Source organism: Vipera berus (genome assembly GCF_964194415.1).
Source record: "Vipera berus genome assembly, chromosome: 6".
NCBI lineage: Eukaryota > Metazoa > Chordata > Lepidosauria > Squamata > Viperidae > Vipera > Vipera berus.
This window is the reverse complement of record NC_138208.1, coordinates 55,573,264-55,598,011: the sequence shown is the minus strand read 5'-3', so window position 1 is coordinate 55,598,011 and position 24,748 is coordinate 55,573,264. Positions and strand designations below refer to the sequence as shown.

At 41.0% G+C, this 24,748-nt stretch overlaps 1 protein-coding gene across 2 annotated transcripts in view; it reads right to left on the bottom strand.

The window, feature by feature from the left end:
- Positions 1–23,609, bottom strand: part of ELK3 (ETS transcription factor ELK3) — a 48,689-nt gene extending 25,080 nt beyond the window's left edge. Inside the window, exons 1-2 of one of the 2 annotated variants that reach the window (XM_081330418.1) lie at positions 23,193–23,609; positions 8,989–9,228 (exon numbers count right to left, since the gene is read on the bottom strand). The gene's annotated coding sequence lies outside the window, so the exon portion shown is untranslated. The remainder of the gene's footprint in view (positions 1–8,988; positions 9,229–23,192) is intronic. The other variant, XM_081330419.1, reaches the window with a different exon arrangement.
- Positions 23,610–24,748: the final 1,139 nt, after the last annotated feature.

Below are 24,748 nucleotides of genomic sequence, written 5' to 3'. Positions count from 1 at the left end.
AGCTATCAAAATGTTTTTTTTAAACTTCCCAAGGCTATTTATTGAGGAAAATACTGAACATACAAGAATATCAATTCCCATTTTCAGCATTTTTACAGGCAAGTTGTTCGTATCTGATTTTTTTTCCCTGCCCCAAAAACTTAAATTCCCTTACAGGGGGCAAGAAATGCCAACAGGGGATCAGAGGCAGGAGTTTGTCCCATGTATTGCCATCCATATAATGCAAAACAATAGAGGTTAAGTAAGGATTTTAAAGTTGTTCTAATTTCTCAAAATACTTTAGCAATTCAAGATAAACTAACAGAGATTGGGGGTAACCGCAGTTCTGTACTAAGATAAAAGTAGCAGGAATGCCCTGAGGGAAGCTCAAAATCTTGCTTTACATAAACTGCAGTGTAGCACAAGCTATTTTGGACCCATTATGTGAAGCCTAGCTTTCTGGAAAAGTCTATATTGCTGGGAAAGAAAACCCAAAAAGAGGATATGAGCAGCAAGTGAATTGCCTCCACTATGACAGTGTTCCATGTACCTAGGAATAATAATAATAATAATAATAATAATAATAATAATAATAATAATAATAATAATAATAATAATAAATAATAATAATTTTATTTATATACCATCCTTCTCCCGAAGGACTCAGGGCGGTGAACAGGGCAAGCATAAAAAATACAGAAATACAAAAGTTAAAAAGGATTAAATATATGCCCAAATAAAAACAGTAAATACAAATATTAAATAACAGTAAAAGACCCCACCCATCCCCCATCAGGCCAGGCCGGCTTGTTCAAATAAGAATGTCTTTAGATCGCGACGGAAGGAACGAAGGTCAGGCGCCATCCGGAGCTCAACCGGTAACCGATTCCATAGCTCTGGGGCGCCCACAGAGAAGGACCTCCCCCTGGGGGCCACCAATCGACATTTTCTGATCGGTGGCACCCTGAGGAGGCCCTCTCTGTGGGAACGCACAGGGCGGAGGGAAGTTGATGCCGGCAGCAGGTGTTCCCTAAGGTACTCCGGACCCATGCCATGAAGGGCCTTAAACACCATTACCAGTACCTTGAATCTCACCCGGAAGACAACTGGCAACCAATGCAGCTCACGGAGCAGAGGTGTAACATGGGAGTATCGGGAGACTCCCAACACAACTCTCGCGGCTGCATTCTGTACCAGTTGGAGCCTCTGAGTGGTCCTCAAGGGCAGCCCCATGCTGGCCAAATGACCATGGAAATGTCTTCGGACAATGCTGGCTCCCTCAGCTAAGAAACAGAGATGAGCACCAACCCTTAGAGTCAGGGACGACTGGAAAGGGGAAATCTTTACCTTTACCTTTATAGCAGCAGTGAGTACATAAGGGAGGATTTGACAAAACAGGTCAGGAACAGATTTTCCTGGAGAAAATCTATCCACCTGGACACTAAGAGTTGACATCAACTGGATGGCACATAATAATACATTCAATACAGTACAATAGTACATTCAGTACAAGCTATACTTTTCTTCATTTAGATCAGGGTTTCTCAAAAATTATGGGTCATTGTTCTTGGAGGGTCATCAGCAAGCATATTTTTTAAAAACTGCTTTATGCATAAAAATGGATGGGCATTTCAATTCCTACTATGGACAAATGTCTACAAAAGTTGATGGAGCTGGCAGAGATGGCTAAATTGACTGTTTTGATTAAAGAAAAGAATGCAAGTACTTTTGTTTCTACATGGAGACCCGCTTCTGGACTTTGTGCTTGAGGTGGGGAAAAATGAAACTTTGATTTTGGGTTTCACTGATTAGATTGATTTGTTGTTACAGAAATGGCCAGTTTATACTATTGTGAAAAAGTAAAAAGTTGTGGCTCAACATTAATGCTTTATTCTACTGCAACAGAGAAAATCGGAAGTCAATGTCTTTTTTTTCTTTTCCCCCTCTTTCCCTCACTTTCTTTTCCCTTTCTCCTCCCACTGTGTCCTACTATTTGCTTTGTATTTTGTATTTTATTTTATAATTCAATAAAATGTTAAATAATAATAATAATAATAAAATAAAAAAAATAAAAAAAACTGCTCTGGCTTTTATTGGCAGACTTGAGTACTAGTAAAATTCACTCTAGAAGTTGCTGTTCATTTTGCTGTTTTTGAGAACCAAATTATATATAAATTAAAATCTTAAGTAAAAGTATGATATACAAATTAAAATTCAATTATTAAAAGTAAACAGCATATTTATTTCTGGCCAAACGTAATCTAACTCCAATGAAATCATTAATGTTCTTAACAGAAGTTCAACCCAGGAAAAGTATAGTGAAATGATTTGTAATTCTTGCTATTTTGCACTCTGCAAAACATTAGTTATATATTAAAAGTGAGAGGTCATATTAAACCACCACCATCCCAAAAAACCCATTTTAACCAAATCCCTTTTACCTTGAATTGATTCATTAGTATTTACCTATCAAGTAGCAGGACATAAAATACAATGTAACACCCTCCATTTTGCATCCATGATCTGATCGAAGAGGAATGTGCGGATCTAGCGTGCATCACGGAAACTTGGTTGGGTTCGGAGGGAGGGGTGCCTCTCACCGAGTTATGCCCGCCAGGTTTCCGGGTGCTGCACCAGCCACGGGCTCAGGGCAGGGGTGGTGGGGTGGCAGTGGTTATTCGGGAAACTCTGTGTCCCCGGGAGGCCACCATTGTCCAGATGGCCGGGAGTGAATCCCTCCTCTTGAGATGTGGTCCTCGGGCTCAGTTGGGCTTGTTGCTTACATACCTGGCGCCCAGCGGTGTGGCAACAGCCCTGCCTGAGCTGCTCGACACTCTCTCAGGGTTGGCGGTGGAGTTCCCCAGGCTTATAGTCCTGGGTGACTTCAACCTGCCGTCACTGGGAGGGTCGTCGGAGTTAGCTCGGGAGTTCATGGCCTCCATGACGGCCATGGGCCTGACCCAAGTTATTGAGGGCCCGACTCATGTGGGGGATCATACTCTCGACCTGGTGTTCCTATCTGGACAGTGGCTGGATGATCTGGGAGGGGGTTCCCCGTCCATCACCCCTCTGTCATGGTCAGATCACCACCTCCTGAGGCTGGTTTTCCGTTGTGCCACCCCCTGCCGCTGGGCGGCGGAACCGACCAGGTGGTTCCGCCCCAGGCGCCTAATGGACCCGGATCGGTTCCAGAGGGCGCTTGGGCCTATACCTATCACCCTTACCCACAGCCCAGTCGATGCTCTGGTGGAGGCCTGGGAAACGGCTGCCGCCAGGGCACTTGACTGCGTTGTACCCATGCGACCTCTGACCCGGCGCAGATCCCGTTGGGCCCCATGGTTCTCTGTGGAGCTCTGGGAGATGAAGCGTCGGAGACGAGGTCTAGAGAGCGGTTGGAGATCCAGCCGATCCGAATCCGACCGATTGCAGTTAAGAACCTTTATAAGGTCTTATCTTGCGGCGATAAGGACGGCGAAGTCTAACTACTTTGCCGCCCTTATCGCGTCCGCAGATAATCGCCCGGCCGCCCTGTTTAGGGTGACTCGCTCCCTCCTTAACCAGGAGGTGAGAGAGGATCCCTTGCGGGGACGAGCCGAGGAGTTTAGTCATCATCTGGCAGACAAAATCGCTCAGATCCGGACCGGCCTGGACTCTGACTGGGCAGAGTCTGATGTGGAGGAATCGGGCGGTCTTGAGCACGTTATCTGGACTGAGTTCGACCCTGTTTCCCCTGATGATGTGGACAGGATCATGGGGAGACTGAGCACCACCACCTGTTTGTTGGATCCGTGCCCCTCCTGGCTTGCTTATGCGGCTCGGGAGGGAACACGAGGCTGGTTCCATGCAGTAATAACTGCTTCTTTGAAGGAGGGTGTCTTCCCTGCCGCCTTGAAGGAGGCGGTGGTGAGACCCCTTCTCAAGAAGCCTGCCTTGGACCCAGCAATCTTAAACAACTATCGTCCAGTCTCCAACCTTCGCTTTTTGGCGAAGGTTGTTGAGAGTGTGGTGGCGCATCAGCTCCCTCTGTTCCTGGAGGAAACTGATTATCTGGACCCGTACCAATCGGGTTTCAGGCCCGGACACAGCACGGAGACGGCATTGGTCGTGCTGGTGAATGATCTCTGGAGGGCTAGGGACAGGGGTTGTTCCTCTGTCCTGGTCCTATTAGATCTCTCAGCGGCTTTCGATACCATCGACCATGGTATCCTGCTGCGGCGTCTCAGGGGGTTGGGAGTGGGAGGCACCGTTTTACGGTGGTTCTCCTCCTACCTCCAGGGCCGCTCGCAGTCGGTGTTGACGGGAGGGCAGAGATCCGCCCCGAGGCCTCTCATTTGTGGAGTCCCTCAGGGGTCGGTTCTCTCGCCTCTCCTGTTCAACATCTATATGAAGCCGCTGGGCGAGATCATTCGTGGCTTCGGGGTGGGGTATCAGTACGCTGATGATACCCAACTTTTTCTTTCCACCCCGAACCAACCCAGTGATGCCCTCGCCGTGATGTCCCGGTGCCTGGAGGCGGTTCAGGTCTGGATGGGGAGAAACAGGCTTCGTCTCAATCCCGCCAAGACTGAGTGGCTGTGCATATCGGCATCTCGGGCTAACCAGGTTATTCCACCTCTAACGATGGGGGGTGAGGTGTAACCCCCCGTTGATAGGGTTCGCAACTTGGGCGTCCTCCTGGATTCACGACTCAATTTTGAAGATCACATAGGAGCCGTGACCAGGGGGGCTTTTGCACGGGTTCGCCTGGTGCGCCAGTTGCGTCCCTATCTGGACCGAGACGCCCTACGCACAGTTACTCATGCGCTTGTGACCTCCCGTTTGGACTACTGTAACGCTCTCTACATGGGGCTGCCCTAGAAGACCACTCGGAGGCTTCAACTGGTGCAGAATGCGGCCGCGTGAGTTGTAATGGGGGTCTCCTGATACTCCCATGTAACACCTCTACTCCGCGAGCTGCATTGGCTTCCGGTTGCCCTCCGGGTGAAATTCAAGGTGCTGGTTATCACCTATAAAGCCCTACATGGCCTGGGTCCGGGGTATTTGAGGGAACACCTGTTGCCGGCATCAAATGCCCTTCGCCCAGTGCGCTCCCACAGGGAGGGTCTGCTCAGGGTCCCACCGGTAAGAGATTGCCGGCGGGTGACACCCAGGGATAGGGCCTTCTCAGTGGGGGCGCCTGCCCTCTGGAACCAGCTGCCAGTGGAGCTGAGGACTGCCCCCGACCTCCGATCATTCCGCCGGGGCCTGAAGACCTGGCTCTTTGAGCTCTCGGGCCCAGGCTGAGGAGACATTTATTTTAATTGGGGTTTTTAATTTGTACAGGGTTGGTTTAATCTTTTTTAAATTGGTTTTTTTAACTTTTGTATGGTTGATTTTTAACTCCCTGTAAACCGCCCTGAGTCCTCAGGGAAAGGGCGGTATATAAATGCAATAAATAATAATAATAATATGCCCTGTTCTATTTTCCCAGATGGTTTAAAGCAGGGCTTTTCAACCTTTTCACCCATTCTACCACTTTTAGGATATGGCAACATCCGAGTACCACCAGTCGCCTAGCAAGGTGTCAAAAACTTGACCAAAAAAAAAGGGAAAAAGGAAAAAAGGAAAAAAGTGATGAAGTACAGGTAGTCCTCGACTTACAACAGTTCGCTCAGTGACTGTTCAAAGTTACAATGGCACTGAAAAAAGTGCCCCCCAAGCCACAGCCAAGCAAGACACCTGCCTACCCGCCCGGCGGTGCTCTTCCTCCTGTTCGAGGTTTTCATTGTTGTGAGCATTTCTGTTGAGGATTGGCAGCAGGGGTGGGATAGGGGGTGTTTGGTTTTTATTCCCGCCCCCCATCTGCTGGGTGGTTGCAGCAGGTTTTTGTCACTTCACATGACCCTGGGACACTGTGACTGTCATAAATATGAATCAGTTGCCAAGCATCTGAATGTGAATCACAAGACCCTGGAGATGCTGCAACATTGCAGCTGATCGGTGCTTCTTCTGGGCTCAGCAGAAGCGCCAGGATCAGCACCGAGCTCCAGCTGGAGCCTGGCGCTGATTCTGGCGCTTCCGCTGAGCCCTGACAGCCCTGCAGCTCCAGCCATCTCTCGCTCAGGCTTGTGCGGTGCTGCCACTGGTTCAGCTCATTCCTCTCCGCCACTACCACTTTTCTAGGATGGTCACGTACCACCTTCCAGGTGCCAATGTACCACAGGTGGTACCCGTAACACTGGTTGAAAAGCCCTGGTTTAAAGATTATAGCTTCATAGAATGTGTGGGTATGAAGAAATCTTGGGAATCAACTAGTCCAAATCTTCACCTAATGAAGACTCCACTACTATAGCATTCCTGATATGTGGTGATCAGTCTTAGCTTAAGTACTTCTACCAAAGTTAAATCTGCTACTTCTCTAAACAGGCTAGACAGTTCCATTTTTAAACAGTTTTTAGGAATGTCTTCCAACACCCAACTGAAATCTTCTCCCTGTAATATAAAATATCTGGCCCTTTTCTTCTCTTCTGATTATACTGATCAAGGCTAGTATAATATTCTACATAACGTATCCTTTGAGACACTTTGAGACAGCTATTACCTCTCTCTTTAGACTTCTCTTTGTGTCCAGGCCAAACATACCCAAGGCCCCAAGCAATTCCTCTTAAGTTTTTCTTTCCTGGCCCATTATCATCTTTGTTGCTGTCATTCAGACATGCTCCAACTTTGTAAATGTCTTTTGTAAAATGGACACAATATGACTAAGAGTAATGAATACTGACCCTCACATTGTACTTCTGTTGATGCAACTGCCCAGAGCTGCTGGGAGTCAGGTGGTACATGAATAAAACAAACAAACAAATACTGCATTTATAATGTTTGCAGCTGAATCACATTCATGTTCAACTCATGTTCCACTGAACTACCACGATTCTTTTCAAATGTACAGATGTCCAGTACGGTCTCTCCATCCTAGATTCATGTTTCTAACTTACCAAAATTAAAGACATTTTCTTTGTCCCTCTTGAAATTCATTTTGTTGGTTTCTACCAGTTGTTTGGATTTCTTCAGATCTTCCTAAATCTTAATATTGTCCTCTAAGGATTTGCTATCCCCACTATATTTATGCATTTGCAGATTTGCAGATTATGCTTTTAACTCTTCATATATGTGATTTATTAAATATATTGAACTTCAGAGCCTAAAAGTATGCTCCTCTGAACTTTAGAGCTTAAAATTATCCCCATATGACATGCTATCCCATCTTGACACTGAGCCTTTGATTTACACTTGTTCAGCTAATTCTATGTTAATTTAACAGTAATGTGGTCTGGTCCACATTTTGCAGTGGGCCTTACTAAGCAATGCAGTTTTTTCAACTATTTATAAACTGACTGCTTAATAATTTCTTCCTAGATTTTGCCCAGTATCAGCATCCAGCTGATTACTCTGTAACCACTTGAGCTCTCTTTTATCTATTGTTTGTTTATTTGCAAATTCTATTTCTATAGGACTCCACTGGTACTTAATTCTGGGCAACTCATATGGGTTGAAAAAACAATATAAACAAGTCAAAAAAGACACAACCATGCCAGGGACCCATAACGATTCATAATGAACTATTCAAACTCAGTCATGGGCTCTCATAATGTCCTAGACCAGTGCCTTTTGGAAGAGAGGAAGAACATTTGTCTGTCTCTGATCTCTTAGCACCAGGGCTTTTTTTTCTCATAGAACGCTCAGAACGGAGTTCCGGCACCTTTTTTGGATGGAACCTTGTAGGATAGGCAAGGTGGGTTGTATGCCATGTGTGAGTTCCGGCACCTTTTTCTTTTACAAAAAAAGCACTGCTTAGCACTATGCTCATCTTCTATGATAGCTCATAGATCACTGGAGGCCAAGAATACATCCTAAGCTTCTTTATGGCTCATAGAGGTAAATGATCTGGTCCTCCAGTTTTAAACTGATTCATGGTAGCTGGATGTTTCCTATGTTTTTGTTTATCTTGAGTTGCTACTCTATCTTTGAATCAGATGTTCTGTTTAGATCTTTTTGAACAAGTTCCTTTTGGGGGAGAAGACCAAAGCAGAGAGACGAGGAGTTCTGCTCTCATTTCATTGTGTTACCATCTTATTATCTTATTATTATCAGACCAACCACTCCCTTTTTCTTCCATTCAATACTGATAATGCCATTTTTATTGTTTTTAAAGTCTTTCAGACACTAATGTTAAATCTTCATTTATTAAATGATGTCCAGCAAAACTTTTTCTCTGAGCTGAGTGACGTAGGGCATTGTTAGTTTCCCATTCTCATTAACACTCACAGCTTCCGCTATTTCTGTAGGCTGCAGGCAGGAAATGAGAAACGAGACCAGAGGAAACCTGGCCATCTACATCTGTCCTTGTTTGCAATCTCAGCTCTAGTTTTATTTTGCTAAAAATCATCTCTTAACCCCCAACATGCCAATTCAATTTCTATTACATATTTAATGTTATACTGCTACTCTGCACTTTTCTCTGTAATTCTGTATACTTTGATCATGCTACATAAAGTTGCCATAATTAATGATAATGAAATGAGTTCCTCAAGCTTGTTATCTAAGAAACTCCTGACCCACTGATAAGGTTATACACAAGGGTTTTCCTACATTATCTAAGCTATATTTAAACATAGCTTGCGAATAGGCTATGTTGGCAGCATTCATGCATAAAGCTAAGTTATAAATTTAAACCATGAATCATAACAGCTTATATCACAAATAAAAAGATAAGTTTTTTGTTAATAGGTTGACCCAATATGTTACATTAAAAAAGAAACCAAACAAAAATACACATTATGGTTTAGCCCAATGTCTCAATCATAGTTACCTAGGTCTTCTATACTTGATAATGTAGCATTACAAGTTCTCCTTCTTAAATTGGTGTTGTAGATTATTATTTATATTAAGTCATTTGGTGAGAATAAATCTACTTCAATCTATTTATTTTCTGGAATGAACATACAGGGACAATAGGTGACGAAAACTTACCAGATGAAACAAAGAAGATGCTTCAACAGAAACAATTTTCCATAAGGAAGATAAACAAAGGAACAAGCCCAGTGGATGAGAATCACTACCAAAAACAAGTGTCATAGAAGATATGCTGCATAACTTTGAGGCCCTCACAGAATAAATAACCTCTGATTCTTCAGATGTAGAAAAGTCAACACTGTGGAACAGGAGACAGGACATTAGATCCCTGAAGAACAAACAGGATACAGCAGTGCCCTGAAAGTAGACAAAGAGAAGAGTCATGGCAGTTGATGACATCCTAGAACAAGGAACTAAAGCTAATACAGTACTGCAAAGAGCTATCCTTGAAGACTACTCAGATACTGCAGTTGGTACAAATTACGGTAGGCAACTGGCTGATTGGCTGGCTTTCAAGAATCACCCTAGACATCTAGGCTATGGGCTCACTGTCTACTAACAGATTTTGAAGTACAATTTAATGCACTGGTTTTAACAATAAAGTCTTATGTGGCTTGGCTTCTGTGTACCTTCAGAACAGCCTTGTTTATAGCTATTCAAGTCCCCTAGTTTGTACTCCCTGAAGAAAGTCTGTTGGAGGTCTACCATTACTGAAAAGTCAGCAGCATGGCCCAATAGATAATGTTTCTACTGTATATTGTGGACCTTAAGGTATGAGTAGTCTCCCCCTTGTGAAGCTAGCATAGACCTTCACAGCTTTCCAGAGCTTAGTAAAAATACAGGCTTTCCAAATAGTAAAGTGTGATAAAACACTTCAAGATTTATAAAGTCCATGGTCAATTATCAATTCTAGATAATACATATCGGAAAATAATACTGCCAAGGGCACCTAAAACTGTATCACCATGAATGCTATATATCCAGAAAGCTCAAATGCATTCTCATTCACAAAATAGAATTTGAAAGGGAAAGAATAATTCAACTGAATGAAACTGTTTCATGAGATAAATTTGGTTTCTGGGACTATAATAAGATGTGGATCATAGATTACTACCACAGGATGAGTGTAATGAAGTCTGGTAAAAATATATCTGAAAAAAATGCATAAAGTTGAATTGTGAACTGAATCCTGTATGGTAGGATATGACATTCTGGAAGTAAGCATCCCTGTGTATTGCTGTAATGGAGCCACCAAAAATTAGAAAGATCACTGAACCATAAAATGCATGACTTTTGTTGTTGATATACTAATGTTCAGAGTATAGGAAATTTGGAATGTTGGAAAATTGTGTTTTACATCAATCCTAACTGCATGTGTCAGAGATATTTGCCAATATCTCAAATGATTGCCATTAAGAAGTTTATATATGAGCCATGGTAACACAGTGGTTAGAATGCAGTATTGCAGGCTGACTCTGCCCACAGCCAGGTTCAATCCTGACAGTCTTGAGGTTGACTCAGCCTTCCATCCTTCCAAGGTCGGTAAAATGAGGACCCAGATTGTTAGGGGCAATATGCTGATTCTGTAAACTGCTCAGAGAGCGCTATAAAGCACTGTGGAGCAGTCTATAAGTTTATGTGCTAATGCTACTGCTATACAGGAAGAAGGAAGCTTTTTCCAGAATTATTCGGATATATAATAATACGCAAAAGCATAAGGAGTGAGCTGGACATATCTTTATTGTGGCCCAATGAAATTGTATACAAACAGGACAATGGGCATATCAAAGGTATGTTCTACATCTATAGGAATCTCATAAGCTTTTAACAAAATGAATTCTAATTCATCAGTACCTATGGTTCTAAAGATATATAGACCAAAAACTGTTTTTCTAGCTACATTTCATGTAATGCTTTTTAAATAATTTTTTAAATTTATTTATTTACAGGTTTTGTATATAACTCAGTCCCTTAGCAACTCAAGATAGCTGACAGAAATAGAATCAAAAGAAATAAATTTAAGCCTAAATATTAATAAAATGATACATTTTGAAAGAATGGAAAGGCTTGGATAACGTAAAGGTGGCTTACTTAAATTCTAATGGCAGTTTGCTCCACAACATGATCCCTGCATGAAGATAGCAATATATGTGTTAGTTTGAACAATAGTTGTTGGGTGCTATACTATGTAAGGCTTTATATTCCATGTGAGCAATGGAATATAAACGTTTGGAAGGCAATTGCCAACCCAATGAAGTTGTTTCAATAAGGAAGTTTTGTGGCAACATCAAGTAGCACAGCACATTATAATGCTACCACATTCTGGGCAAGCAGCAATTTCTAGACCATCTTCAAATGACCAGCAAGGTACATTCTAATAATCCTAATCAATATGAGGTAACTGATTCATAAGACACTCCTTACTAATGGTGTTATAAGGCTGTCCAGCATGAGTGCCAGATCTAGAAGGAGCCAAAACTAATCCTTAAAGATCAGAATGGGTTTTACCCTGACAACATTGAAAACATCCTTCAAGATTTGGCCAGTGTCTCAGGGTGTTGAGCCTCTGTCAGTTGTTGTTGTTTTTATGTTGTATTTTTCTAGTTGTGCATGATTTTGTCTTATTGGTTTCATGGTTCTTTCATAGAAGGCAGCCTCCACATTTAATAAAACAGAAGTGCACTCACAACCTGAAGTACCCCACAGCATTTCTCTTGAATTCTGAAGTTCAGCCCCTGAGCTCAGTAACCACTCCATCTTGTTAGAATTGAGTCTTGTCTGTTTAGCCACATCTAGTCCTCTATAGCCCAGAAACATTCAACTATATAACATATAGCTATATAATAAAATCCTTTCTCTGTGGTTTCCTCATGATAATAAAAAGAATAATATAAAAAGTAAGATAAAAATCTAAGTCAGGACTTCCACCTATTATATTTCAGAACTGTCTTTCTGGAAAAGCCAGATAATAGCAGTCCTGCAGCACTAAGTATTGGAAATATTTTTACAAATTGTAAGTTATCTTGCATTTTCCAAGATGGTTTCTGTAATTAGTAAATAGACAAATTGTTTGGCTAAACTAGTAAAATTTTAAGGTGCTCAGGACAGAAGCAAAAGCCATCACTGGAAGGAGCAGAATAGGATTCATCTATCTATCATCTATCTATCTATCTATCTATCTATCTATCTATCTATCTATCTATCTATCTATCTATCTATCTATCTCCATATCTATCTATAACTATATAACTCTATATCTATCATCTGTCATCTGTGTCTGTCTGTCTGTCTGTCTGTCTATCTATCTTTTCCATCTTTAAGGGATAAAATATAAGATTTATTAATTTTCTTAATTCTTCCAGCTTTTATGCCTCTTTACTTTTTTTAAAGAACTTTTCTCCTAGCAATAAATTTCTCATTATTTATGACAGCTATTTATATTCCATGTTACACGATACCAGTTCAGCCAAGTTTACTTATAAGTCATATCAACAGTTATAATTCAAGACACAACAAAACAAAATATCTGGGTGAGAAGAAAGAGGCCAACTTTTTCCACTCTCCTTTTCCATTCCCAGTACCGCTTCATGGTTTGCATAATGAATGAAAAATCTAGAAAAACATGTTTTTTTTAAAAAACTGAAATTTCAGGAGAACACCAAACCCTAAAAAATTTCTCTTGCTTTTAATATGTATTTAATTTGGAGATTCAGGCAAACTTTTAATATAATATAGCCTGCAGCAATGCTGATCCCAATTTGCGTAGTTTTTTTTCTATGAGAGAGAGAGAGAGAGAGAGAGAGAGAGAGAGAGAGAGAGAGAGAGAGAGTGATGCAGGCAGCACACAAAACCACGCACTCTCCGGTCCACAGAAAAACTTTCTCCACGGAACCAGTCCCTGGTGCCCAAAGGGTTGGGGACGTCTGCATTAAAGTACATAGAATCTTTCATATATACGGGAGTAAATTCCCCTGTGAGGAAATTACTTTAGAGTAGGATTATATAGGCAGCCAATTTGGTGTAGTGGTTAAGGCACCAGGCTAGAACCGGGAGACCATGAGTTCTAGTCCTGCTTTCAGCACAAAGCCCAGCTGGGTGACCTTGGGCCAGCCACTTTCAACAACATTGCCAAGAAAAGGGCAAAGATTTGTTCAGGCAGTCACCAGGAGTCAACACTGGCCCAAAGATTCATGCACATATACACAAAATGATTATATAGGATTGCCTACTTAATCAAAACCTTTCAAAGCTTAAGACAAAATTCTTCAGTTAACAAGAAAGAATGCAAAAGTGCACACAAATAATTATCACATATACATAACCATATCACTTTGGGTGTATTTAGTCTCTCTTATGCAACCAACCTGGGCTAGAAAAATAAGTTTAACAAAAAGCAAGGAATATAAGAAAATACAAGGAATCAAGTGAATGTCTGAGATCAGAGAAATGGCTGGATTGTCCTTGGAAGAACTATGGGTTTTGTTGAAGACAGAGCAAGATGGTGAGCATTTGTCCATACAGTCATTAGATTTCAAACACAACTCAGCTGATATTGACATCTATATGTGCATGAAGGTTGTCTGCAATAAGACAGTCCAAACCAGGAAGTTTGATTCAGTGCATGGATTCTATTTCCTGGATTGGGAACAGGAAGGAAATGAAGGTAGTTTCTGCTTGCTTGCTAAGATTTTTAAAACACTAGTTGTTCAGTGTTTTAAAGAATAAGCACTTGGAAAAGCACATAAATCTACACTGATTTGAAAAATTAATGATAATAAAATAAAGTGCTTCTCATACTTACAAAAACACACTCATATGGTATGCATCTGTATTATACTGGCACAACATTAGTTTGCACACAAAAGAACTTCCAGGTTCAAAGCCAGACCATATCTTTATATTTTCCATATGTATCTCTATTGTACTCATGGCAATGTGGCAGTGATAACTATTTTGCTGACTTAACATAAAACCATTTTCTTAAAATTTAAAATTTTACATAAAAAATATAGATGTGAGCAGAATCAAAAATGTAAGGCTATAATTACTGCTCTGTAATCTTACTACAGTCAACTATTTACATGTTGACTGAAAAGTATTTATTTCACTCTATCTAGCAAATCAGCACTTTATTTAAGCTTTTAAGCATACTTTTTGTCTTGATTTTCTTGCAAAGGTAGTGCTGTATCTGCTGATATATATTATTGCATATCTAGGTTAATGATATAATAAATTAGTTGAAGCTGCAAAGGGGTATTTTTAGTACTGATATTTTAAAGCTATAGTTGATTCCATGATACAAAGTGGTTCAAAAAATTGTCTTTTGTATCTCTTGATCTACTTCTGGAATTTGTCTTTAAAATAAATGGATAATTTGCTATAAGGATAGAGATGTAAATTATTATTGAGTTTTCCAGACATACATTGGTCAGAGTTCATCTTCCCATTTCAGTTTACTAGACCATTTTTTAAAAAATCCACAATCTTGAAAATTGGTCTAGTGAATTTTGCTTTCTAGAGGAAAGCCAAAATTCCTTGATCTGCAGATTACTAGAGGTACTTCTTCATAGATATCCAGAATTTTTCTTGAAATCCAGGCAATCAGGGACCCAGTTCATCTCTAGGAGGTCATGAACAGAAGTAATGTGATATAATGGAGGGAATTATTTACACATATCTTTTGCCATGGTCAGATCACTCTATGATTGGCATAGAATTAATCAGTGTTGTCAACTTCCAAAGGAAAATCAAATTAATTCAATCAGACTGCCCAAATACCTAATGGATATTCTTGGCTTCAAAAGGATTCCCCAAATCTATAGTTGGCAGTTCTACTGAGAGATTAGTCCCATCCTAGAATATGGAGATGGCAGAAGCCTTGGATAGGATTGCACAACTTTCCCTTGCTTCTCAATCAATAAGTAATCTGAGGAGCTCTGGTAGAAGAAACATCAGAGTATGCATCAGGTATGCATGTAATTCATATTAATTTTGCCAATGGTGAAAGACAAAGAGTGAATCCAACCAAATATAAGGGAGAGCTGAGGTCTGAACAAGCATCATGGTAATAGAGACAGAGAAACAACAATATTTCTATGCTGTTATTACATCAAGAGTCCTACTGGGGAAGCTTATTTAATATGACCCAAACTCCTTTGGGAAGAATGAACTGAAAGAACATTTGTTAGGCTGCTGCAAAGATTGTGGGCTAATTCTTATTAGCTGCAAAAGAGATTTAAAGGATTCATACTGAGATGAATGCTTGCTGGTCAGGTTCTAATGAATTAGCAGAGGCTTTCTGCTAATTTCAAGGTTATTTGGGTGTTTGAAGCTGTTACCTTGAGGAAATTAAAAGGATTCTCCACAGCATCAATTCTGCCACATGCAGCCTCATCACTGTCTTTCCCAGTTGGTAAAATTTTCCAGGTAGGTGATAAGAGGAGGCTAGTTTCAGTTAGGAAAGAGGGTGGTACTATTGGCCCTGAGGAGGCTGCAGATAGCTGAAGAGGAAATTATTATTTGGATTCTTTTCAGCAAAGGTTTAGGTCTGGGTATGGAATATAATTCATATTAATTTTGCTTCTGGATAACCTGAGGTAGAACCAGGATAGGGGAAATGTAACCCTCCTGATCTTCTTGACTTCCTGGAAGCCTTCACTATTATATTTTTCTGGATTATCTGTAAGGGTTGGGAGCAAAATACACTAATTGCAATGAGAGTTTTTTCAGAGTGGACAATTGAACATCTACATGAGATTGCTAGGTGAGGTCACTCACTAGCATAAAAATATCAGTAAGTGGATTGTATTCAGCTGCATATTTAAATTCCAACCCAAATAGGACATCATTGAAGTTCTGTCCCAATGTCTGGAGGCTTTCAGAGTCTGGCTAAGTAGGAACAGGCTCAGAATCAATTTCAGCAAAACAAAGTGGCTGTAGATACATTCCAGAGATATGGCTCTGGATGGGACTATGCTTCCGTTTAACTTGTTTAAACAGAAGGTCTTCCTGCACCCACAGCTCCTGCTTGAAAAAAAGGAAGCAGTTGTAGCTAGCAGACCTTTGCATAGTTCCACCATATGCTTTACTTACAGCCTTTGCTTTGACCACCTCCCGGTTGGGTTGTGGCAATGTGTTCTACTTTGAGGTCAAGAATAGGCATAGGCACCAATTGGTTTGCCATAGGACACCTTTATATTATATATGGCAAACCAACTGGTACCTATGCCTATTCTTGAATATATCCTCTCAAGCTCAGTCAGGTTGGATGGTGACCTTTGTTGAACAGCCATTTTCAGGTCCCTCCAGAGATGTTTAGTAGGGTTCAAGTCAGGGCTCTGGCTGGGCCACTCTAGGGCATTCACAGAGCTGTCCCTAAGCCACTCCTGTGTTGTCTCGGTTATGTGCTTAGGATCATTGTCATGTTGGAAAGTGAACCTTTGGCCCAGACTGAGGTCCTGAGCACTGTGGAATATGTTTTCATTGAGGACAACTCTGTATTTTGCTCCATTCAGCTTTCCCTCAACCCCAACCAGTCTCTCAGTCCCTGCTACTGAAAAACACCCCCACAGCACGATGCTGCCACCACCGTGCTTCACTGTTGGGATGATATTGGGAAGGTGATGAGCGGTGCCTGGTTTCCTCCAGACATAACATTTAGAATTGAGGCCAAACAGTTCCATCTTGGTTTCATCAGATCAGAGAATATTGTTTCTCACAGTCTGAGAGTCCTTCAGGTGCTTTTTTTTTTGCAAATGCCAAGCAGGCTTTCATGTGTTTTGCTCTGAAGGAGAAGCTTCTGTATAGCCTCTCTGCCATAAAGTCCAGATCAGTGGAGGGCTGCAATGATGGTTGTCTTTCTGGAACTCTATCCTATCTCCACACAGGATCTCTGGAGTTCTGTCAGAGTGACCATTGGGTTCTTGATCACCTCTCTTATTAAAGCCCTTCTCCCCAATTACTCAGTTTGACTAGGCGATCAGCTCTTGGAAAAATCCAGGTTGTGGCAAATGTCTTCCATTTGAAGATGATGGAGGCCACTGTGATCTTAGGAACCTTTGCAACAGAAATTTTATTGTAGCCTTCCCCAGATCTGTGCCTTGCAATAATCCTGTGCCAATAATCCTCTGCAGGCAATTCCTTTGACCTCATGGCTTTTGCTCTGCTGCTGCAGTATGGATTGCCAGCTGTGAGGCCTTCTACAGAGAGGTGTGTGCCTTTCCAAATCATGTCCAATCAATTTAATTTACCACAGGTCAACTCCAATCAAGGTGTAGAAACATGTCAGCAGCGATCAAGAGAAATGAGAGAGGGGCAGTAAAGTTAAATTTCAAGTGTTATTGCAAAGGGTCTGAATACTAAAGCCAATGTGATATTTCATTTTTTTCTTTTTAATAAATGTACAGACATTTCTAAAACTGTTTTCACTCTGTCATTATTGGGTACTGAGTGTAGATTAATGAAAAAAGTAGTTCAATAACTGTAGAATAAGGCTGCAGCATAACTAAATTGACAAAAGTGAAGGGGATCTGAATACTTTCTGAATGCACTGTATTTAAAGTCCCCAGATCAGCATCAAATTGCCAGACTCAAATTATTCTACAGTCAGTCTATACATTTACTGTCTATAAATACACTTGCATATGTATATTCCGACATTTTATGTCAAAGTCTACCTTTAATTTTCACATACATTCATAATTTATTTTAATTATACCATTTAATTATTTCATTGTTTTTATTATATTTGACCTTTAGGCCACCTTAAAACATTGTAAAAGGGCAAATTCTAAATCCATAAATATATTCAACCTAAAGTATATACTTTTACTTATGTAAGTTCATGTGTACAAAGATTATTAGTAGAAACATTCTCAAGGGGAAAAACACTTCCAGTAAACATATGTTTATACATGTTATGAGAAAATAGCTGAAAGTTATCTTCTCCTGCAATATGTACCTTTGTTCATAGTGAAGGGTAACATGCCTCAGAAGCAATAATAAAATGTTTAAAGGGTTGGCACACAATCCATGGCTGAATAGACTAAGAGAAATAAGTTTGCATAGAAACTGTTACATGATATTTTCACTTCATTTAATACAAAATTATACTATAATAGAAATCTGTTTTGCAGATGAGCTAAGATACAATACAGCATAAAATCACTAGCCAAAAAACTCCTTTGTTATTCATATATAAAATAGTAGACTGAATAAAGATATTTATGAATCCTTCTTAATGGATAAAAAGCTCTTGTGAACATTCTTAAATTTTACAAAATGTATTATTGTTTAATATTACAAATAAGGTACTAAACAATTTATAACTTTACACAGAATACATGTTCAAATAACTAACCTATATCATGAAGTTATTTAGAAAAATAAATCCTTACAATGTTCCCATTAACCAAATTATTGCCTTAAATAATCCCCCTCCAACATATTCTCTTTTTTCACTGTTAGAAAGGAAATTCTGCAAAGTTTCAAAGTTTATTATGCATTTCAAGTTCTAAAATTTAGAGTTAAATGCAAATGCTTTCTCCTGAACAATAATTCAACAGATGAATATGATTTTAAACTTGGGCTGCAATCTGACTTAAGATACTGCACTTCATTTGAGAATTGTGAGTTCTTCAGAGTATTTTTAGAGTTTGTTCCTAAACATGGATGCACATACTGCTCATATACTGCAATAGGTAATCCAAAAAGAAAAATCAAATTTGCTTTTTCAAAAGGGCAAACTACATTATTTATTTATTCATCCCATTTATATAGCTATATACATTTTAACAACTCTACATTATCACATTTCTGATGCTTAGTAAAAATCAATGTCCTTTATTGTATTTATGTTTTATTCTAAGTTATGACCAATTTTTAATCATACATTATTTTTAAGTCAGCAAAATTCCTAGGAACAGATACCAGTATGTTCTTGTCTTTTAAGTGTTTCTCAGAAGATTCAAGTATACCAGTTGGTTCACTGAATAAGAACCTTCAAATAGAATTAACTCACATAATCATTCACGACTACAGAATGATTGTGAAAAACAATACTGCATTGCTACAGAAAGCTATGACAAATATGTCATTACAGCTTTTTTATAGGATTACAATTGACACAGAGGAGAGGGCCAAGGCTATCAGATCTGTTTCTGGAAACCAAACAACACCTGTGCTAAATGTGGCACGTAAAATCAATATTTAGTTTGCAAATTTTAGATAAAGTGAAAGGTATATTATACACATATTAAATTGGCTATGACTTAGTTAAAATATATCCTGCAGCAGTTCTAACACAAATTAAAACAAAGACCACCATGTCTAATACAGTTTATTCCATAGAAATGGAAATTATATTATCTAACCAGCTGATAGTCAGCAACAGATTACAGCTATACAGCTTAACAGAAGCACTGTACTAAAGAAAAGGATCCTAATTATATCACACAGTCTCAATTTAAAAATATTTAAACATCTTGCAGTATGACTTCCAAATTTATATATATATATATAATGAACACAAAGAACTGTAATCAGAAAAGAAAACTAAAGAGGTCTAGAATGTATACAAAAGAGTCTGCTTCATATTTTTGGCCTTTTTGCAACCTAAATTCATAATATATAGATAAGCAAATTCACAGTACAAACCATAGCTAGCATTAGTTTACAATTCCATTCTGGAATCATGTGAATGTGTGAACAGAAATCAAGGCTACAGTCTATACTAAATGAATGATCAGATCATTTTTATTTATTAAATTTGGAGCCCATGCATCTCCTTACAGAGTAACTCTAATCAGTCTAATCAGATTAGTAAATATATTCAAAATTTGGAACAAAGACAGGAACTCTCTGAAATCAATAACTCGGTATAAAGATATTTAGCTGAGAAACCAGTAAGCACCCAGAAAAGTAAAGGAAGTAAACATATCTTCCATACAGAATGCAACATAGTCTTCTTATAAGGGAAGCTAGCTATATTATACAAATAATGAAAGAGAAACTGAAAAACATAGAAATCAAACCATTAACCTTTAAATGGTATCATTTCTAGGACTCAGGAATTATATTTAGTTAGCTAATTTATTATCAAAATTATATAGCCATTCATCTCACAAATGTGACACTATGAAACTAATACTTTTTTTAAAGAAACAACATTGTATTTTCTGCTCTTTCATTTTTGTTACATATAAATTAAAATAGCAGCAAAATCCCACAAAAGGCTACTTTACAGATAATTCCACTTAGATCCCTGGAGCACAACTATATGATTTATAATGACTTTCAGGGTAAGATTTGCCCTAAAAGTCATAAATTTCAATTAAAAATGAATCTCAATTTTGAATAAAGTTTTTAAGCAAGAAAGCAGCGATCTTGAACTTTTCTGTTCAGGTAGTTAATCAGAGGTCAATATAGAAAATTAATCTATTAATCAACACAGACAGAAGATGCAGTGTGGTCTCCTAGGACTTTAGTACTTTTGACATTTAGCAGAGTTACTTTCTTATACCAAAAATTCAGGCTCCACTTTTAAGACAGATACTGTTTGGCATCCATCAATTTTCCTGCACAAAACTGGAATTGATCAGCCAACTTCATTTGTGTTCTGTTTTAAGAGTTCCCCACTGCCAAATGAGCTCATGTACCATTGTTGACTGTTTTGTCTTTGTCAAAAGCAATTTATTGCTTCCCTGGCAGCTTGCTGTGTGAGGAGAACAAGAAAAAAAGAGTAGTCAGCAAAAGGACACCAAAAAGAGAGCATATCATCGCATATTGCCTTTGGCTCTGCTGCTACCCACTGCTTGCTTCAATCAATCCACTATTAGCATACAATGCAGCCTCCAGTTGATTGCTTCTGCAGGAATGCAGTCCTCAGAGAAAAAAGGATGCCCATTCCTGGTATGATCATAGCCTGAATAGCTCACTAAAACTCTAATGCAAAGTATTACAAATTCTATGGATGAAAGTTATTCCAAAATGCCCCTGGGATTCTACAAGCAAGTCCACTTCTGGGAACTATAAGCCTGTTTCATTTTGGTTGCACATCAGATATCCAAAGCAAAAGCACAAACTTCTTAAACACTCTCAGAATACAGCTTGATGATAATCTCCATATGTATTTAATGGGTTTCAAGTTCTGGATTCTCTTTTTAAAAAGGAGGGGTTGTGCATTAATACAATCAGACTTGGAAAAATATCTGGTGCCAGAATGTTTATTTAGAATAGAAAAAAAGTTTTAAGTTATTATTATATATATATATATATATATATATATATATATATATATATATATATATATATATATATATATATATATATATATATATATATATATATATATATATAGTACAATTGTCCACTTGCGATTATAAATATATAACTTAGATTAATAGTTTGCAATCAGATTGCCTTTTTAAGAAGCTATCCATTATTAAGATAATCATTTTATTTACCAGTGCTGTGATTATACTTTTACATACAGTAGTTCATCACGATATGCAGAATGTGGTAACTGTACACTGAGGCTTTAAAACCAACAAACCACATTTACAAAACCAAAGCTCTTCTATTAGGAAAATGAAATGTTTCTGCCGTTCACTTTTCTTTAAAAAGTCACTCAAGACCTCATGACCAATGCAGCGTTAAATTAGCTTGCTCCAACCCCCCCCATCCCCGTTAAATAAAGATGTAACTTGTCTCGCTTTCAACAGTAGTGCAGAAAGGCCGAGAGGGCTTCACAAAACCCTCCTGTGTTAAGGAACGGAAACGCCTAATGAGATTAGTTGGTGTGTGCAGACATTACTTAGCCATGACTAAATGGGCTCCCTTCCTGCAACCAGTGGAAAATTCAGGGAACTTTTTCCTCCTGCAGCATCGCGGTCCCTTCTTAACCTTCGGCAAAGCCAGATCCAAAAACAACCCTCCCGCGATTCCCCCCACCCCCTTCCCTCTTGTGAAACCGACGGTGTGTACAACTTTAAAATGGACGATGGGGCTGCTTAGTGGAAGAAGCGCTGAACGGGAAGGAGCCTGGCTCGCGCTCCCTTTTTCTCCAGACCACAGAGACAACCGTAAAAGAGCGAATACATAAACCTGAGAAGGGAGAAAACCACAGAGTTTCTTTGTGAGCTGCAGTGACTCATTTTCAAGATGTTGTCTGCTGCCAGTTTCAAACCGGAAGCGCATGGCAATTAGTCTTGCTGTTTCCAGACGAGCCAGAAACTCTCCCAACACTCCCCCCCTCCTCCTCCTCCCCAAGCCCCTTGGACGGTCTTATTCCTCTCTTTGCAGCCCGAAACCATTTTAAGCAACTCCCCTAATTTCAAGGAAGTCCAGACCGGTGTACTGCCCCCTCCCCTCCCCTCCCCTCCTCCCACCCACCAATCCAAATTCATTGCCTCAAAAACTAGACAACCCGCCCCCCCCGGCCCGCCCCGGGCTCCTACAAGCGAGCTATTATCGCCACGAGCCTCGGTAGGTCCAGGACGCACGCAAAAGCGCTCCCTCCCACGCACGCCGCAGTCGGCTCGTGACGACCGTCGGCGCTCCTTCGGAGTAAAGGCAGCTCCTCCACGGAACTGTCAGACGCGCTCTTTCCCTCCTTTCCACAAGCGCTGACTCTCTCCCCCCCCCCCGCCAAAAATAAAAAAGCTCCTTTCTCCACACAGAACAACAGGGCCCTCCGCGGGCGCCACACTCCCGGGGAAGCGCTCGCCGCCAGAGCCAGGCAACAGTGCGCGGGACTCCGGCCCCAGACCCTCTAGCCACCTCATACAAACATTTTCCCCGGCCCTCCCCCCGCCTCCAAAGAAAAGTCCCTTCTCCGCCTTCCCTGTTGGCCAACGGCAGGTGGAGGCTCCTCGCAGCTCCCTCACCGCATCCCTCTCGGTCGTCTCCAGAGTCCCTTCCTGCCCTGCCGGCCGGGGGAGGGGTCCTCAAGACGTCCTTCTCCTCCGGCAACCGAGGACTAGCGTCTCGGAGCTTGTGCTCCCCGAGAAATGTCCCCCTCCTCGCGTGCACACATTCGCTGCCAGATGGCACTTCGCCAGCAGCAAGAAAAGTCACCCCAAAACTTTCGCGCGGCCCCCCCCAGCGGCCGTCCCAACCGGATGCCTTGCGGCGAGGCAGGGATTCCCCCCCCCCCCGGCCACGACCCTTCTGGCGTTTCATCAGGAAAAGCAAAGCGCTCGTGCAAGTTATTTTGGAACCAGTAGCAGCCCAGAAGCTTTGCATTTGCCTTCGGCTCCCACCTGTCTCCCCCACCACCCTTTGCCTCGCCTCCAAACTCTTTTCCAACTTTAGGAGTTACCTACCCAGCGCCTGGTCTGGTGGGCTTCTCTCCAGCCTCTTCTCGCCGTTTTAAAGAGAGCTGCGTAGAATCCCCCGGTTTTCCATGCTGATCAGTCCTCTAAAACGCACTGTTGCTCTTGTAATGAGACCCTGATTTTTCCCCTTGTTTCTTTTTCCCTTCCACCCCCCCTCCCTCGCTAGTGTGTGTGCGTGCGTGTGTGTGTGTGAGAGAGAGCGAGAGCAGGAAGTTAGGGCAGTCAGACAGAGAGCCGGCTCACTTCCTTTCCTGCATTATTCCCCAGGCGGTTTGCTTTCTGTGTAAACAGCCTTTTCCTCCCTTCTCCCCTCTCTGGCCACTGATGTGCAGGCAGCATTGCTGTAATATAAGACACACGCAGAGTAAAGCGGTAACGGGACTCAGCCTCGCACACAAACCAAGGAACTCCAGCCGTTCCCCCTGACCTCCACCTCTTCCTGTTCTGCACCCGCGGGGAGGAGCTTCAAACCAGACCTACAGTTTTGCTCATCAGCCTAAGCTCCTTGAAACATAAGGTAGCTTTAAAAGAAAAACAAAATACCGGTAAACGCCAACTACACCCAGCTCTTAAGTGATTCAACTATTTTTGTGGCCTTAAGAGAAGGAAATTGCAAACACCTTTCATACACACTGCTAAAAGTTGTTTGACTTGATTGAATAATGTACTAAAAACCATGGTAGCCCATAGAATGCATTTATTATATTGCATGTATACGCTGCAGGTATCAATATTCCTATCCAAGCAGCTTAATGGTTAGAGAGACAACAGATTTTGTTTTTCAGATTTTGTCCCATCATGCTCACTGTTCTAAGAATTTTGCTGATAGACTTAGAAGTATTTGGTTAAAGTACTTCTAAAATATAATTTTAGAAAAATCCAAAGGCAACATTTCATTTGCAATAATCACTATCACAAGTATTCCACTATTCCACTGTGGAAGTAACAGTCTAACATACAAGCTTTCCTGGGACTTAAACAGCTTACTTATGTATAGAATTGCACACTCATTGATTTGTACTGCAGGATTCACCCAGAAAAGTTTCTAAAGAGTCTTATAAATCAATAAATAAAATATAGTCTCTGCTCTCAGACTTGCAACTGAAAAATGTTCATAGGAAAAGAAAACAACGATAGGGAAAGATAAAATGTTTCATTCAGTGCTACAGTCAGTCTATAGCAGGCATGTCAAACACAAGGCCCGCAGGCCAGATCCAGCCTGCCATGTGGTTCTGTCGGGCCCAGGGACCTGCTCTGGAAACAGCGAAGGACCGGCCCACGGCACCTCGGCCCAGGTTGACTGGGCACTAATCTACAACCTGGTGCCAGCCATCAAAGCCAGAACGTGCTCAGCCTTAGATCCACAGGGCAGCCCTGGAACCAGTGATGGGTGCCCCCGCCCTGCCCCCTGGGCGCACGTGCAAGTGGAGTCCAGGGTCCCTGCTGGCTGTCTTGCCCTGCAGGCTGACTTCACCCAGGACACTGGTGCTGGCTATCTCCTGTGCGCACGCCCGGGGGTCAGGGCAGAGGTGGCAGGGCGGCTC